This window comes from Tiliqua scincoides, chromosome 3 (assembly GCF_035046505.1).
Source record: "Tiliqua scincoides isolate rTilSci1 chromosome 3, rTilSci1.hap2, whole genome shotgun sequence".
NCBI lineage: Eukaryota > Metazoa > Chordata > Lepidosauria > Squamata > Scincidae > Tiliqua > Tiliqua scincoides.
Window position 1 is genome coordinate 104,473,739 of NC_089823.1, and position 13,381 is coordinate 104,487,119.

Below are 13,381 nucleotides of genomic sequence, written 5' to 3' on the forward strand. Positions count from 1 at the left end.
ATCTGAACCTGAAGCAAGTGGAATAATTTGTTTAGGTTATGCTGGGAGACTCTGCCCCATGAAAACGCCCTGATGGCAGCACAAGGATGAAGAGGCAGCCCTTGAAAGTTTGTTAAAGGCAAACGCTGCTGCAGATGCATTTCACATCCGCTTATTTTAAACCAAAGTACATTAGTTATAATGATTTGCAGAACCCTAGGAAAACCGTATATGATCTACCTAGATTATGTTAGAGATCATTGTCTCCAATTAGGACAAATTAAAAGAAGAATGTTCTTATGCATGCAATGAGCATTGAATAGAACCGCAGAATATGGAATTATTATTAATTTGCTACTATCCTGATTGTGTAAGTGCTTAACTGTTATTCTAGGTTTCCTGTGTTGCCCTTTTCCTCATCTTCAGGAAATGCAAGTAATATTGATTTCATCTGGAGTCAGCCATGGAATTGTTCTGCTTTCAGTTGAGGAAGAAGCCGAGAGGCACAAATAAGGGGGAATACACTGGAGGAATCCCACAGCATCTGCATCCTCTGTAAACAGTCTATCAAATACCTTACAATAACTTGAGGTTTTGCAAAAGTATGGGCTGAATGACTCTAAAAATACATATGGATTAGGCCAAATGTGGGTATTAAAATACATTGTTGCCCTATAGTTTTAGAAAAGGCAAACCCAGAGCCAGAGCCTACTTTGCAATAAACTTCACATTCACACAATCTGACCTAGAAGATGCCAGGAAGGGCCTTGAACCTGTCTTCATCAGTGAGGTCCAAGCATCCATCCCCTATATTGCCACCAACCCCCCGTCCCTGGCAGGCCATTTTTTTCCAATTGGAAAAAAGAGGGACCAGTGCATTGTTCAGGTAAATTTCTTGAAATGAACAGTGGCTGAAGATTCTCCTTTATGATGTCACACAGAAGGGAATTGCAAAAGAGCTGTTAGTGGACTTTTCCTTTATTTTTTTGTTAAAATCCTTACATCCCTTAAGTTTAACTGAATCTCCATCCCTGACATCCTCCAGTCTGATCATGGTAGTCTAGAAGCATCCCAAGATCATGGCTTTTAGCCACGGCAACTTCCATACCTGCCAAACATAGAAAAAGTTGAGTCCCTAAAGCTGTCAGAAGTTGACTGAGCTCTGAATATCCGTGGTAGTTGTAACACCCAAAGTACCATCAACAGGTGAGTGGAGGGTGCCATGGGAAGCTCAGTGCCGGGCTTTGTCCCAAGGCCCCCAGCAAGTTGGTGCCAGCACTGTTCGAAAGCATATACACAGAAGTAGTCGTGAGGGATTTGGGAAAAGACCTAAAAGACAGTGAGTGGTATTTTCAGCCATGAAGCTTAGAGAAGTTGTGGTTTCAAACAGTTTGCTGTTGCAGTGTGAAACTCACAGTGACCAGAGCAATCACTTGTGCTACAAGTGCCTCTCTTTACTTTTGCTTTTACAACACCAGCATGCAGACGTACACATCCATAGAACAAGGCAGCCTCTATGGGGTGTTAGATTCACTTATAAAATGCTGGCTGCCATTTCTCATCTCCCTCACTGCTCCTCATGCATACAACACACTCAACTCATCCTAAGGTGGGGACTGAACTCATCCTATGCTGGTAGACATGGAAGTTGCCATGTAATTCATGAGGGTATGTAAAGCCAGATGCTTGCATGCTTTCCACATCTGTAAAAACATAGCACAATACAATGCCTGAACCATCTTCTTGGTGTGAATTAGAAAGACATATGATATCTTAAATGGACAAGAGTACCAGATGCATGTCAAAGGCTTCAGGAAATTAAAACTTGAATGTCCCCAAGGAAAATGTGTTTCCTTTTGAGAATTATTACAGATGTTTACATTGCTTTTTTTTTCTGCCTGTGAGGAAACAACTCATTAAGTTGCTTGTTCAATATTGTTGAAGAATAAAGGTATTCCTCCAAGTTTACTTGCCTGTGAATTACCTGTTTTTAAAAGGTGGATGAATCTATATTTTTTTTCTTGATATCTCCTGCTATTTCCATCCCTGCACTTTTGGGCTGGATGGCATACATACAGCCAAATTTATTTTTGTCTTCAGGTCTCCGGAAAAGGGAATTTGGAAAATATCTCTCAAAAGCTGGGAATAGATATGAGACTGTTGTCCTCTGCTCACTTCCCTTGGAGCACATGATGCAAGTAAAAGAATGGAGAGGTACAAGAATGTAAACAACTGAGAGCTAGGGAGCATCCTAGATCTAGGCAGACATGATACACTGATGCATGGAATAGTGTCGGCACCCTTTTGGCTGTGGTGAGCCATGCAATTTTGTGCATGAGGTCACAGCACTACATGAGGCACATGATTTTATGGACACTCATAAATGTAAGAAGGCCACATCCAAGTTGATTAAATGGCAGTGAAGGTAAATGAGACCATGAACTGTGATGACAAATAAGAAGATGGTACTGAGAAGCAGCAACTGCTAAGGAAACCCAAGGTCACTGAAATGATGTAACTGATGAGCAGGGCTAGGATTTTCTTGGTGATCTGTTTGGCCAAATCTTGTGCTGTTTCCAAAATAAGTTTCAAAACAAGAAACTATTTGCCAGAAACAGCAGTGGTTCCCAAACATTTTAGCACCAGGTTCCACTTTTTAGAATGACACTTTATCGGGACTCACCAAGCTTTACCAGACTAAAGGTTTACCAGATTAAAAAGGGAGGTCTAGAAAGAAATATTTTATTTATTTATAAGTAATCAGAAAAAGACCCTGAAACATTCATCCCCCTATATTTACACATGCTTGCAAACTGCAGGAGCTGAGCTCTTTGCAGGGTAATTAGCAGCTACAGTATCTCAAGCCTCAGGGATTGAGTCAGTTAGTTGTGTGATCATTCCATCATCCTTTCGTGACCCATCAAAAATCAGGTCATGACCCACCAGTGGGTTGTGACCCACAGTTTGGGAACCAGTGCCTTAGAGGTTTGCCCTCCATATGAAACATTCAGGCATCCTAGCAAATTTCTGTTTGCCTCCTTCAAGATAACTACAGATGTCCCACCCATGCAGAACTTTCTAAATATTTTTGGTACTTGGAGATTTTTGCCTTTGAATATGCATTTTTCATGTATCTGCCGTACCTGGAAACTGTTGATAGTCCTCTCTTCCATCAACTTTTCCTTTTCCATCAACAGTTCCTTTTGTCCACCCTGAAACTACTGTCAATCAATGTCACTCTGTAACTCCCCAACTCTTATCTTATGAGAAAGGGCAAAACATTTCTCTCTAACCACTCCTTCCATCCCATTTATAATTTTATAAAACTCGATCATGTCAGCTGCCTTTTTTTTCCCCCCTAAACTAAACTAAAAAAGCCCCAAATACTTGACCCTTTCCTCTTTACCAGGGTGTTCCATCTCTTGACCTTTTCTATCCCTTAAGAAAGTTGTCCTTTTCTGCACCTTCTCCGCAGATCGCGCGTTCTCTCAGTGCTTCCTTTCTAACTCATGCCCAAAATGTACCACCTGCCGAGGACAGAGTGGGAGAGGCTGGAAAGAGAGTCATACAGGTGGCCGACCCTTTCCTGGCCTTTCACAATGGGAGAAGGAGCTCTGTGTTTAACAGGCTGCCCCATCCCTCCCATGGCTTTCTTTTGGTTGGAGACGCATTATACATAATGTGTCTTTGAAAAATAAACACATGACTGTTTTGTAGACTTAACCTAAGCATTTAGCCCACTTTTCTGTCATTCATAACTAAAGGACCACCAGCAAGCTTAGCGCAACCTCTGGCCTTCATTAAGCACATTGTAGTTCCCCCTCCTGAAAAACGTCTTTCCTTTTCTGTCTTATTCTGTGTCACTTCATGGGTTAAGTACTTGAGAAAATGGACAGTTTTGAAGCAATAGATTATCCATTCATGGCTGGTTGTTGTTTTTTTCTCCCTTCCTCCCCACTCTCTTGTGTTTCTTTCTTTGCTGTTTCAATGAAAGATGGAGAAGAACAAAGAGATTTGGAAGAAAGTCAAGCTAATCAGATTGAAATCTCCTTTAGTTCAGAAATGCAGGAGTTAAGTCCCCTAATTCAGGCTCTGAACTGCTCAGTAAATTGAGAGGAAGCCTCCGAGAGCATTCTTTATGGGGTTTTGTAGGTTCTGGGAAAGGAAAGCAATGCTCTTTCAAAACGGTCACATTAGACCCTCTCCCTGAGGCACCTCATCTTGCAAGAACGTTTTTATGTAGTTGCACTGTAAACATCATCTGGGGGGGAGGAGGAGAGGGAGAAGGGAAATATACAAGCTTTGTGAGGAGCCAAATGATTAATCTGGAACTGTCCAAAAGACCTTGGATCAACTGAGGCTATTTCATATGGATGCTGCCGTTCCTCTTTGTAGCAATGGGAAGGGTGTGCACCGCATTTTGTTTTTTTGTACATACAGTGGAAATGATGCACTGTTGTCATTGAACTAAGGAATTCGGGGAGGAGGGGAGCAGTATGTTGTGTCTACAGTCCGCTGAAGCAGTCTTTCGATTCTTGTCAGTTCCAGCCCTGCTACATCACTTTTACTTTATACAATTAGGAAAGCAGGTAGTACAAGAGTGGAGAACAGGATTAAGAATTGCCATCCACCTAGCCCAGCCATTTTCAACCACTGTGCCGTGACACACTGGTGTGTCGCGAATGGCCCCCAGGTGTGCCGTGGGAATCTGGGAGAGGATCATTTATCAATAGGACCATTGGCGGATGTGAGACCCCATTGACACCACAATGTGCCTTGTCAATTGTCAAAAAGCTGATGGTGTGCCTTGACCATTTTAGTGCCTTGCCAGTGTACCGCGAGATGAAAAACATTGAAAATTACTGACCTAGTCCATGGTTTGCTAGCCCCCATGTCCACCTAGCCCATTGCTGTCCACTGTAATTGGCCATTGTTTCTCCATGTTTCTGTCAGGAGTCTTACCCATCTGTCCTGCCTGAAATCCTGTTGAATATGGCAGGATTGAATTCAGAGATTCTACATGGACAGTGTCTGCACTTCTATGCTATGGACCTTAAAATACCAAGCATTTTCTGCTAGATTCCCCTAACACTAGAAACCCCAAGGTTTCAATTTCCCAGGGTTTCCTGGGTATAAGAAACAGTTGTATGTCTGACATGTTATTCGATGTGCACAATATGCCCTATGGCCTATTCCTATGCTGGCTGTGCACCAGCATACTGTGCGTTGTGGTGGCTGCTTTTGGTTGTCACAAAGCAGCCTCCGTTGATGTGTGCTGCCGGGCCACTGGCTGGGATAATAAGATTCATTGATACAAGTGCGCTTAAGACTCCCATCTTTGATTTTAAAGAAAATATAGTCTATTGAGAGTGCAATCCTGAGCACTCTCTGGACTGGTGCAAGTCCCTTGTCACAAACGTGCCATAAGTCCTGTCTACGAGGACTTGTGAGTCAGCTGGGCAAGTGCAGGGACACATGCCAGCCCACAGAGGTTATATTTTGTCTGCACTGACTGAAAGAGGTAAGTTTGAGCCAGCCTCCAGTGCAGGAGTTTGTGGAGAGTGGGGGAGGGCAGAACGGTGACATCCCGGGGTGGGGGAGGGTGGGCAGCAGGAGGTCCATTGGGCAGACGAGCCCCACGAGAGGGGGGCAGAACCAGGGTTTGGCATTTAGGCCAGATCTTAACCCCCCTCCTGAGCATCCTGACCTTACACCAGGCTGCTCAGATCTGTGCCACCGAGTTCAGTGATGCAGATCCGAGGAGCCCCATTGGGGAAGCTGATGCATGACACAAAGTAAGGGGAATTAATTTCCCTAGTTTGTGCAGTAGCAGCTCTAGCTCTACACTGGAGAAGGGGCAGGCAACCTGGCCTGCCTGTTCCAGCACAGGTTAGGATTGGGCTGCCTTTGTCTCAGCAATAAGATTTGAACTTCTAGATGTAAGGTAAATGGCTCCAAAATAGCAAACAGGCAGTCCAACTTTTGGATTGAAAGCACCTGTCAATGAATTCAGTGCAGTCCATCAAATGAATGAACTGACAAAGGTGCTGTAATTTTCATTAAATGGCTCTCTTTAAAGGTTTTCTTTTTAAGACTAGAAAAAGAAGTTGGGTTGTCTCTTTGAAAAGGTCTTCAATGATGATGGCATGGTGGTAAAACTGATCTCTAGGTGTGACCAAGCCTATGTTCAATGCATCTTACAACCTGATCCTATCCCCTGTCAGCCCACAGCACACAATGCCCATGCCAGAGCATGCACTTGATGCTATAGGGAAGAAGCAACCTGATGCCCGTGAAAGGGTGACAAAGAGAACACTAACAGGAGGACCTGTCCACCACGACTTTGTCCAACCCCCCTTTGATGCCATCCAAGATAATGGCCACTTCTTATGCAACCACATGTTATGCAACAAACTCCTTAGACAAATTATTTGCTATGAATTCTTACCTCCTGTGACACTGGCACATATCTGAGTAGACCCAATGGGCTGCCATGGACAGGACATTACCCCAGGATAAGGAAACAAATGTTCTTTTAACCTGAGGAGGCCTCTGGAGGCTGAAACTACTCCATGGAATACAGTGGGTGCCACTACATTGCTGCGCAAGAAGTTAGTTAGGATTGGGCTGCATGTTGACCAAGCTTGTAATTTTCTAGAACCCCCTGGAGCCCCTTTTAAATGTTGATGTAACATTGGCTACCTTCTAGTTCTCTAACGTGGAGGCTGATTTAAGATTCCTTAACAGCTGTTGGGTGGATGTCACATGGACCCAGTTGTTTGTGATTTATCAGTCTGCTCAAGAACCTCATCACTTGTCACCCCGTCTGACTCTGGGCTTCTGACTCAGTTCAGGCACAGATGAAGATAGAGGCAAAGTGAAGACAGATGCAAAGAATTCATTCTGCTTCGCGGCAGTCTCTGTGTCCTCCTTTACTCCCTCATTATCTACCAGTCCAACTGCCTCCCTGGCAGGTTTCCTGTGCTTGATGCATTTAAAGACATTTTTATTATTTGGATGGGTGTTTTTAGACATGCACTTCTTGTCTTGCATCTCTTAATGTCAGCAGCAGGGCTGGCACATCAGTGCAGCTCACATCAAACAGTGGGTTGCAGGCAGCAGTGAACAGACTCAGGACATCTTGAAAATGCACCATCAGTGGCAATCTGCTTCCCTACCTAAGGAAGGGGGTAGGCAAGCAGATGTCCCCCTGCAAAGAGTGTTGCATGCGTCAGTAGCGGACCTCTCCAGCTCTGTGCCCCAGGGCAAAGGTCTGCAGTGGTGCCCCCATGGGATGCTGTCACCCCCCCACATGCAAATCTGCCCCCCCCCCACTTACCTGGAGCGCACAGACCCTTACGCCACTCCAGGACACATCGAGGAAGCCTCTTGAAGCTTCCCCAATGCTTTAAACTGTGCTTCCGGCAAACTAGTGTGTGCGCCACTGGTGTGTGGGTGTGTTTTCAACACAGATAAGAGGGCTGAGGGTGGATGAGGAGATAGTGGAGGCAGCAGTGATGATGGTGGCAGGGAATCAAATTGTCTGCACCTCAGATGTGGTCTGAGGTCTACCAAGCATAGATTTCCTTTGCCAGAATTTGGGCTCATTTGCTTTCCTCATTTGGTCAAGACTTCTATTTTCTGAAAAAAAGTCTTCTTGCCTTTTATAGCTTCCTTGACCCCACTTGCAAGACATGCTTGCCTCTTCCTGGATCAGGTGGTGACTTTTCTTCTCAGTGGTATACATTCTCATTGAGCTTTTCACATTGTGATTTTAAAAATAATCTCCATGGACTCTGGAGAGATTTGATCCTCTTGAGTTTCCCTTTCAGCTTCCTTTTTACTAGTTCTGTCGTCCTTGAGAATCCCCCTCTTTTGAAATCAAATGTGTCTGTTTTGGACTTCCTTGGAAACTTTCCAATTACATATACAATGAACAGAATAGCACTGTGGTCACTGTTCCCTTTCAGTGGCTGTTAACAACACTTGTATCTCACATGAAGTTCTGGGCACCACACAGAATTAAGCCTAGGGACACCCACATCTAGTTAGTGCAGAGACCAACTATTCTCAATCACCACTATTTAATCTAAAAATTTACCCTCTTTGTAAAAGCCCTGCACCACACTGCTGGTTAAATGACTGCTCGCTGTCACTTCATTATTTCACCGACCAATTCTCTCCTCTTCCCCCCAGTGTAGTGATCCCAAAACGGCTACTCCAGCATCCTAAGAACATAAGAACAGCCCCACTGGATCAGGCCATAGGCCCATCTAGTCCAGCTTCCTGTATCTCACAGCGGCCCACCAAATGCCCCAGGGAGCACACCAGATAACAAGAGACCTCATCCTGGTGCCCTCCCCTACATCTGGCATTCTGACTTAACCCATTCCTAAAATAAGGAGGTTGCGCATACTCATCATGGCTTGTACCCCATAATGGATTTTTCCTCCAGAAACTCGTCCAATCCCCTTTTAAAGGCGTCTAGGCTAGACGCCAGCACCACATCCTGTGGCAAGGAGTTCCACAGACCGACCACGCTCTGAGTAAAGAAATATTTTCTTTTGTCTGTCCTAACCCGCCCAACACTCAATTTTAGTGGATGTCCCCTGGTTCTGGTATTATGTGAGAGTGTAAAGAGCATCTCCCTATCCACTCTGTCCATCCCCTGCATAATTTTGTATGTCTCAATCATGTCCCCCCTCAAGCGTCTCTTTTCTAGGCTGAAGAGGCCCAAACGCCGTAGCCTTTCCTCATAAGGAAGGTGCCCCAACCCCGTAATCATCTTAGTCGCTCTCTTTTGCACCTTTTCCATTTCCACTATGTCTTTTTTTGAGATGCGGGCGACCAGAACTGGACACAATACTCCAGGTGTGGCCTTACCATCGATTTGTACAACGGCATTATAATACTAGCCATTTTGTTCTCAATACCCTTCCTAATGATCCCAAGCATAGAATTGGCCTTCTTCACTGCCGCCGCACATTGGGTCGACACTTTCATCGACCTGTCCACCACCACCCCAAGATCTCTCTCCTGATCTGTCACAGACAGCTCAGAACCCATCAGCCTATATCTAAAGTTTTGATTTTTTGCCCCAATGTGCATGACTTTGCACTTACTGACATTGAAGCGCATCTGCCATTTTGCTGCCCATTCTGCCAGTCTGGAGAGATCCTTCTGGAGCTCCTCACAATCACTTCTGGTCTTTACCACTCGGAAAAGTTTGGTGTCGTCTGCAAACTTAGCCACTTCACTGCTCAACCCTGTATCCAGGTCATTTATGAAGAGGTTGAAAAGCACCGGTCCCAGGACAGATCCTTGGGGCACACCGCTTTTCACCTCTCTCCATTGTGAAAATTGCCCATTGACACCCACTCTCTGCTTCCTGGCCTCCAACCAGTTCTCAATCCACGAGAGGACCTGTCCTCTAATTCCCTGACTGTGGAGTGTTTTCAGTAGCCTTTGGTGAGGGACCGTGTCAAACGCCTTCTGAAAGTCCAGATATATAATGTCCACGGGTTCTCCCGCATCCACATGCCTGTTGACCTTTTCAAAGAATTCTATAAGGTTGGTGAGGCAAGACTTACCCTTACAGAAGCCATGCTGACTCTCCCTCAGCAAGGCCTGTTCGTCTATGTGTTTTGAGATCCTATCTTTGATGAGGCATTCCACCATCTTACCCGGTATGGATGTTAGGCTGACCGGCCTATAGTTTCCCGGGTCCCCCCTCTTTCCCTTTTTAAAAATAGGCGTGACATTTGCTATCCTCCAATCTTCTGGCACCATGGCCATTTTGAGGGACAAGTTGCATACCTTAGTCAAGAGATCTGCAACTTCATTCTTCAATTCCTTAATAACCCTTGGGTGGATGACATCAGGGCCCGGTGACTTATTGATCTTTAATTTACCAATGAGGTCTGAAACATCTTCTCTTTTAACCTCTATCTGACTTAACTCCTCGGTCAGGAGGGGCCGTTCGGGCAGCGGTATCTGCCCGAGGTCTTCTGCCGTGAAGACAGATGCAAAGAACTCACATCATCCTGCAGAGATGGGAACATTCATTCCTTTACTTGGGGTAAGCCTCCATTGTACAGAGGGTGATGCTGGTGCAGTGTTTCTCAAACTGTGGGTGGGGACCCACTAGATGGGTCACCAGCCAATTTCAGGTGGGTCCCCATTCATTTCAATATTTTATTTTTAATATATTAGACTTAGATGCTGCCATGGTATGTGACTGCATTTGGGGAAATATTACAGATCTGTACTTTGAACAGGCTACTATATATATGCTTTTAACAATGATAGTCAGTGGGACTTACTCCTGGGTAAGTGTGAATAGGATTGTGAAAAATTTCCCTGCTTGATGATGTCACTTTCCGTCATTGTCTTGCAATCCTGCCGACTATGCCAATTTGTCCCATCCGAATATTCCAACTCCCTTCTAATGCCCACTTTTGGTTAATTAACACCCTTCTTTTCCAAGAACAACAGCTGTGGTGTGCAAAGAAATGCAGAACTCCTTATCAGTTGAGCAATTAACAAGAATTTATTGCTACAAACACACGCACTCCCTGCAAGTCCTCTTGTCCAGAGGCTTTCCCTCCCCAAAACTTCAATTAACTCAGTGGATAAAGGTCTGAAGCCTCCATTCCAAGTCCAATTCAGTCTCCAAAGCACAGTCCAGTCTTCCCAATCCAGTCTTCTGCAGCAGAGTCCTTCCTCTCCAGCAGAGTGTCTCCTTCAGCAGGGTCCTGGCAGTCTTCTCTTCTGTGTCCTCCAGCAGGGTCCTGGCAGACCCCTTCTCCTATAGGTCTGGGTCAGGTAGCGTCTCCCTCTGGGTCAGGGTAGCCCTGTCTCCTTCTGAAGCTGCTTCTTATCCTTCGATGTCTCATAATCCAAAATGCAGCTCACATGTGAGCTACCTTGTTAGCCCCTTGTTAAGTCCAAATTAGGCTCAGGTGAGCCATCTCTTCAGTCCATGTCCATTCAAAGTCCCATCAAGGTCAAATGAAGCTTAGGTGTCCATCAGAGTCTCCATTGGCCTTGATTGATTAAAGCCCTTCTCAGAGCTGTCAATCAGCTGTCAGAACATGGAATCGCTGTCAACACCACATCATCCACCTGATGATCTTCTGATCTTCCATTACAGTCATAACATCACTTTCGGTGGGTTCTGACAGATTCTCATTCCAAAAAAGTGGGTCCCGGTGCTAAAAGTGTGAGAAACACTGTGCTCGTGAAATCACTAGCTGCTTGGACCTGTGCTGCAGGATCAGGTCTGGGAAGGGGGTAGGATTCAGCGGCCCTAGCTGCCAATGAATCTGCTCCCTTTCTGCAGCTGATCTAAACTCCCTCCCCTCACTCTGTCGCTGCCCTGTTCCACCCTCCCCTGTTCCATCACCATCTTGTTCCATCTTCCTGCACCCTTGTTCCACCTCCCCCAACCCATCCTGCTTCCCCCGCTGGTCTGCCTTTGTTGGTGGGCTCGTAACGATTCACCAGCACAGGAGAGATCATTCCAGCCTCTCCGCTGGCGCTACTATAGCAACAAACTTCACGTGCTGCCTGAGCAACTTTTACAACTGCTGTTCAGACAATCTATGCTGGTGGAATGTGCGCTCCACCAGTATACAGCTACAGTAAGATTGGGCTGTAAAACCAAACTGCATTTGGGTTTCAAACATGATGGGTTGATTCTCATCACCGTGACTCACTTGGCCATTGCCATTGCCTTCTTGTTGCTGGTTCCACAGGTAGGATCAAATGCAGACAAATAGTGCTTACTGCACTGCATGCGCATTGACATTGCGTGCTCTGAGCAAGGCTTGCTAGGGGCTTTCAGCAACTTGCTAAAAGGCAATGAGCTCAGGCTACTCTCTGGACGTGCACACAGCTGCTTCTGCAAATGGCGCCAGAGCTAGAAATCCATGCAAACAACAGTTGAAGTGTTAACGATTATCTGATACCATAATTATTTCAATATGCCATAATCTCTAAAGTCTTGCTCCGGGTGTAGGTACTTATAAGTGTGTCAATCTCTTTTTCTTCTTCTTTGAGATTATCAGTTATGACCCCCCAAAATCAAGCAACCTAGAAGCAAGTTTCAGGAAGCATGGGAACTGTGTTCCCATCCCAGGCAGACCAGATCCATGCTTCCTATACTCTACAATCTTGTTGCACATCACTTGGACTAACGTAGTCAAAACTGACTCCTTTCCATTTCCATCTTGTAAATGGTCAGCCACGTGATCCAATTTCCCTTGAGAAATTAAACTTTTGGAGACAGGGAAACGTCACACCTCTGTGTAAAAGAATAGATTCAGCTGTGCCTGGGAAAATCCAAAGCCCCTTTCACAGTCCACTTGAGTTTTAGCAGTTCATCCCATCATCTTTACTCACTCCAAGCCTCTTATGGACAAACACAAAGGACAGCCCACTTTGCCGGGTTTCACAAAAAGTTCCCAGTCCCATAACAAATAGAATTAATTATCGGAAAAAGACCCCCCAAAATTATATCTTTTAAAATTTAAACCCATTCTTTCTCCCTGTATGGTCTCCCCCCTTCCTGCTCTCATTTAACTTTAACTGAGTGAGCTTGATCAGCAGTTCGAGCAAAGAAGCTCAGCCACAAGGAGGCAAGGAGGAAACTTACCAGAGTGTTGCTTGAGACAGTGAAATGGTTTTGTGTCACTAATGGGGTCGGCGTCATTGCGTTTGGTGGGCTTCCAGTTGATTTACCCTATAGGCTGAGAGATTAAAACATGTTCACTTGTTTATGAAGGGTGAATAAATAATAAAATAAGATGGACAGAAAGGTGAACAAAGTTGGATTCGTCATGAGCCAGCTGGAACTGGAACTGAAATTTGCCTTTTGTATTTAGAGGGCTTTGAGCATTGGAAAGTATGCAGCTCACTACACGTAATAAGGTTGCCAGGTTGGAGGCATCCCAAACCCGGAGATTTCTGCGGCAGGACATGGAATGTTGCAGGACTGGCAACCCTTAAAAAGTGGTGGTGGGGGGGGGGATCTGGTATCAAGGTGGATTCCAGCAGCAGGCCAAAAGGATTCACTCTGCCACCAGTTTGCCTGAGAAGGAAGAAAAAGGCTACCTAACTTCCCTTGTGCTGATGCACTTTGCCAACAGGGCTCATCCTGAATCCTGCAGGGGAGTTTCAGGTGCCAGAAACCTCAATGAGGTAGGGGAACCTTTGTTCCCTTGCCCTGGGGAAAGCCTCTGCTGCTCCAGTTGTCCTACTCAGATCAACCTGATGCAAGTCTGAATGAATGCACATAGGTGAATCAAAGTCAGGAAAAGGAGATAGAGTATCAGTAGCGTTGCTGCCACCAATACCTCTCTCTTCCTGGACTCAACAGCCCCCATCCCCAGCCGCTTCTCCA